Source organism: Lepisosteus oculatus, chromosome 8, assembly GCF_040954835.1.
Source record: "Lepisosteus oculatus isolate fLepOcu1 chromosome 8, fLepOcu1.hap2, whole genome shotgun sequence".
NCBI lineage: Eukaryota > Metazoa > Chordata > Actinopteri > Semionotiformes > Lepisosteidae > Lepisosteus > Lepisosteus oculatus.
Window position 1 is genome coordinate 50,450,956 of NC_090703.1, and position 5,300 is coordinate 50,456,255.

General features: G+C 49.0%; 1 long non-coding RNA gene across 1 annotated transcript; it reads left to right on the plus strand.

The window, feature by feature from the left end:
• Nucleotides 1–290: 290 nt before the first annotated feature.
• Nucleotides 291–1,567, plus strand: LOC107077901 (uncharacterized). The gene is made up of 3 exons (XR_001478875.2): nucleotides 291–673; nucleotides 917–1,179; nucleotides 1,423–1,567. It is a non-coding gene; the product is annotated as an uncharacterized lncRNA (long non-coding RNA).
• The last annotated feature ends 3,733 nt before the right edge of the window (nucleotides 1,568–5,300 follow it).

Here is a 5,300-nt window from a genome sequence, read left to right on the forward strand (position 1 = left end):
TCTCCAGCCCTGCGCTGCCCACAATTAAAGGTCACTTCGTGTCAGGGTGTCATTGTCTTCACTTCTAATTGTACGCCTGTTCAGTCCTGAAGCGAAGCGCTCTTAGCCTGTTTTTTTTTGTAGTTTATTTTCTGCTGCTGAGATCTCAGGAGGTTCAGCCCAGAAATGCAAGTTCTGCTTCCATGATGGCTTCTCCCCTCCTCTCCCCTGCCAATTCTGACTCCGCGGAGCGGCTCAAAGTGTAACTGGAACTGCCTGTCTGTCAGGGGGAGGAATTAAAGGGAGGCCTCATATATGAAACACTTTTGCCCTGTTGATATTAACACCAATGCTTTAGACTGTATATCCTGACAGAGAGGCTTTAAAGCTCTGCCATTTCCTCCAGGAATAATTATTTCCGTAACGATTTATTCAATTCACGGAGTAGACAGCTGGGATCACGGACATGCCGATGGGACTGGATTCGGGATTCTCCGCTTACAGAGATACAGAGAGCGGCCGAAGATCGGCATAGAGCCAGCATGATTCATAAAGTTGTTTTTTTTGTTCATTCTGTCGGTGCCACAGATGTGGCTGAAGAGGTCAGACACGAGCCTCGGGGCCCTGACGCTGTCCTGCCCGAGGGTGGCAGAAGGCCCGGTGCTCGTCCAGGAATCCTCATCATCGTGCAGGGGTGAGCTGTTACAGCAGGAGGCCTGGAGGGAGCGGCTTTGTGAAGCACTAACGCACTGTGGCCATGTGTCTGGATCACATCACAGGGCGAAATCTATTCACTCTCCTCTTCATTTCAGAATTTCAGAATTTCAAAAACATGTACATGGGAATTACACCCTTCTGAATACACTGAGTCTGAATACACCCCAGAAGAGTCGCACAAATACGTAACAGGCCAGTGACACATTTCTCCCTGTTCTAGTCTCAAGGGCTGATGTCCCCTTTGACCGCCCCACTCCCCCAGAAGCCCAGGAAGACAGGTGGAGCCGGCGGGCTCGGGGCCAGGGGCTCCGGCTGAGGGAGGCGGTGGATTTCAGTGAAGGTCCAGCCCCTGAGACAGCGTCCCCCCATCCCACAGCTTCCTCCATTTCCTAGACTCCAGCTGTTCCAGGCGCTGGCTTCCACTCCCTCCTGGGGAAGAGGGGAGATTGCTTTTCTCCTGGAAAGACGAGCGGAATGCCTCAGGTGCAGTGACTCGTGGTTTGTTCTGTCTGGTTGGCTGCTGCTGCTGCCTCTCCTTAAGACCTAGAAGTGGGGGCGGCCTCTTCACCGCTCGCACAAGATAATAGCGCAGGCTGCTGCTGTCAGCGCCAAACTGTTCATGTAAACAGTTCAGGTTGAACCTAAGTGACCTTGAATGGAAACCAACAGTGCTGTCACCAGGACCAGGATCTGTAGCTATCTGACTGTAATCTCCACTTTCCACAGAGCTGATAACATGCCGGAAGGAGATTTTGAATGTTGCCTTGTTCTTCGTCACACCGGACCCACAGTGTATATCCACTAGGAAGTGCACGTGTGCTTGCTGTATACACACACACCCCAGCTTACCTCTGGAGATAAAAAAACATTAAACAGAAACATCTCAACCATTGTGGACTTTATTTCATTATTTGGCCATTGTTTTTAATCTTGTACAATACAGAAGACTGCTGCATGAAGAAATAAAATACCAGTGAAAGATATTGTAACACTGCAGAGTACACATGGGCACCATCGCCACTGCCACACCAGGTCGGCCCCCCACCATCAGGGACTCACACCCAGGCCTCCGGCGTCACTCAACAGGGACCCAGCCTCTTGAGCCAAAGGGAAATCTCCCATCAGCCCGGCGGCTGCGGTCCCTGCTATTCACAGGGATGGGCGGTGACGTCACCGCTCTGGTAAGCCGGCTCTCGCAAGCAATGGAGGCTGTATGGGTTACAATATCATATCTGGACCAAATCGAAGTAAATGAACTTGCATGTGTGCATAACTTGCATTCTGCTCCAATACACAGTTGAGCTACAAACAGCTGCTCAATTATTAATTGACAATTAGAAGAATCAATATAGTCATGGAGGTGCTGCTCACATTGACATACACCATTGGAGCAGATTGGGGGTGGGACATGTTGCGTAGCCCAGCTCTAGGCTGATGTACTGTATGTGTTCTCTGCTAGAAATCTTTGGGCTGCTGGTGCCCATTTGAGAAAAAAAGACCCACCCAGAGACCCAGTACTTTATCCCTGTGTTTCTTGTGTGGGTGTGCCCCGATGACGTCACACGCCCCCAGCGAGCAGGTCACTGAGAGAGGAAGAACATTAATGATCAGCAGTCTGTAACACTGTTCCTCCTCCACGGCGCTCGTCCTCACTTCCACAGCCAGGCAGAGATTAGAAAAACAACATCCAGCCAAGGGTGTTAAGAACTTCAAGATGTCTTTGTCTCATTAGGGAGAAGAGGGTTGTTTTCCTTAATAGCCCTGGTTTTAAAAGCTGGAAGGAAATCATTCTTTCCACACTTCACACTTAAAGATACTCCCTGAAATCCAGCACTGGGAAACGTGTGGTCTTGGGGTTAAAGAGGACATTCTCAGAAGTATGAGCGGTGTCACTGGACGCTGTCTGGAATGATCCTGGCTCATTTAGAGGGAAAGCAGTTCAAGAGCAGATGCGCAATTTATGAGAATAAATTGCTGTAAAAGTGTCAAAGGTTGTGTTGTGTGGCTTTTTATGCTGACCCTAAAGCTGACTGACCTGGCTCAGAGTGGGGAGCTAGAAGTTCAGTACAGTCTCCCCAAACCCACCCCACCCCCTCTGCAGCCACACTCTCTCCCCTCGCCCCTCTGCCTGCCCTGGACTTGGCAGACAGGGGTGTTTTTATGACCATTCAAGTGATCCGTTCCTGGTCTGGAGTGGTCCTTGTTAATACAGCTGAGGCACATTAGTGGGGCTGTTGTTTCTCCTTCACACCTGAGTGGGGTTTTATTTGCAGTTTCTAATTATTTGACTTAATTGCCGTGAAACCATGCAACCATGCAGGGCTGAGGGTGTCTTACCTCTTACGCGCCGACATGTGTTTGTTGTTGAGCTTCTATTGGGCTGCACATAGTGTAACACTACCCCTGGGCTTCCTACCCGAATGAGAAAAAGTCCTTGACATCTGGGGATTCTGGGGCCGGTGTGGGAGTGCTGTCTCTCTTTGTTGATGGTGATTTACAGCTCTGCACTGGGCTAGAAAGCATTGATTGATCCCCATAGATGTATCGACAGAAGGACTCACACGAAAATTGCATTGCACACTCCACTTGCCCTTGGCAGTTCCTGGGCACTGATCATGGTGCCAGTACGAGATACAGAATGCAGTCAGCGTTTGGGGATTCTTTATGTACGACAGTACTGTGTGGAAGAGCCAATTAAACATCTATCCTGTCTCTATATTCTCAGCTGTAAATCCTGGCTGCCAGCTCAGATTGCACTCAGCTCCAGCTCTGCTTTTCGGTGCAGAGGCTGCTCCAGATGTTGTTGGCACAGCTGGGTATTAAATCTTTTCAGATCTTCCAGGATGCAAGACAGTCTCTGGGTTTCTCAGCTGCTAGCATTAAAATTCAGAATAATTAAGACGCACTCAGGAAGGTTTATCCAAATCTAACTGCCATAAATCTGATGCTCACTATGCTTTTCATCTGTCCGCCCACTGTACTTACCTGACTGCTCTGCAGACTGATGTAGGCTTTTTGCTTTGGCTTATCAGGCTAATCAGACTTACTGTATTTGGCTTATCAGACTTGTCTTTACTGTGTTTGGTCTTCTGGAATAAGCACTATGGTTTCACTACGCAATACGTGATCTGATTGATCTTTTTTTTTTCTTTTGTAAAACGTTTCTCTCAAAATTTGTCCGGTTCTTCTAACACAAATCCTGCAGATACCCACAGAGCTGATCTATGTCACCTGCACGTTATAATTTCTGCTCACTCCTGGCTATGTGCTTGCAGAGACATCAGCTGATTGGTTTCTGTGCCCCCTGAAGTTAACTCAGCCTAAAAAGGGGGGTTATGCAAAGTGCGTTCAATGACACACCTGCCAATCGGGTGCTAAAGCAAGGCCTCCAGATTCTTTGGATTGGAAGGATCCTTTTAACCTTGACTTGCTGATGAGAAAGCTTAGGAAACTTACTGGTCAAGTGAGCTCGCAACAAGCGATTATTTGTCATGCCAACTGCAGTGGGGCTCACAGTAAATCCCAGTAACGTCATGAAAGTGACAGGAGTAGACTTATTCTCTAACCTTAACTGCCTGATGTCCAAACCGATCTCTAATGTGTCTCCCTTTCTCCAGCCGTCCCGCTTGACTGCAGTGCTGAAGACCCAGCCCGGCACGCCCCTGCGCTGTGTTATGTAACACGAGGTCCGTCTCTCACGCCCCATGTCACGTCTTTGACCCAAGTCCAATTACACAGCTGGCTGGGGTTTGAGGACATAACCTCATTTCCTAGAAGAGGGCAAGGCGGGGTGGAGCGGAGTGGGGGTACAGTCCTTCAGACCGACACCCATCAAAGAGCAGGGCGCCCACTGGGAGGGCAACAACACAGCCACCTGGGCCTGGCCTGGTGCCGTTTTACAGCGTGTGGAACTGGTGCTGACATGCCCATTACAGCTACAGCGCATTAACGGGCTCGCCCTCACCACCTCTCGCGTTCTGCTCTTTGACCCTGGAGGCCCTCTCAGTAATCACCCTCCAGCGCATGCAGAGCCACATCATCGCTGCCGCAGTCCATGTGAAGGGACGCAACTCTGTGCATAATGTTGCATAATTCATTGGAAGCATTTTCTGCTGATGCCAATACAATTCAATGCTGATGTGCAGTGCTCGCTCTTAATGGAATGCTTGGCACTACAATTGCTTGTTGCTTCTTTTTGTTTGGCTTTCGTACCATTAGCATCAAATACAAACTTATAGCTAGCCAGTTAATAAGGAAACAGCTAATACCCACTGTCATAATATGTAGGTTCTGTACACAACTTAGGACTTGTGCTGTATTAATATTCTGTGTGCTGCAGACTGTCACCAGGTTAACAGGCAGGTAAACGCCTTGATTAGTCCTGATCCCCTCATTAGGAAGTCCTGTCATCCTCTGCCCACAGCTCAGCCCAGGACTGCAAAGGGCTTGTTTGTTGTAGGTTTTACAAGGTTTCCGAACTGTGTTTTCTAACGTACCCACCACCCACCATCCAGAGTACAGAGCAGCATATACACAGGGCTGGCCCAGCGTGACCTCAGCGTTTGAAACTGTCACAAAGGAAAAAATATGACAAAACTCCATGC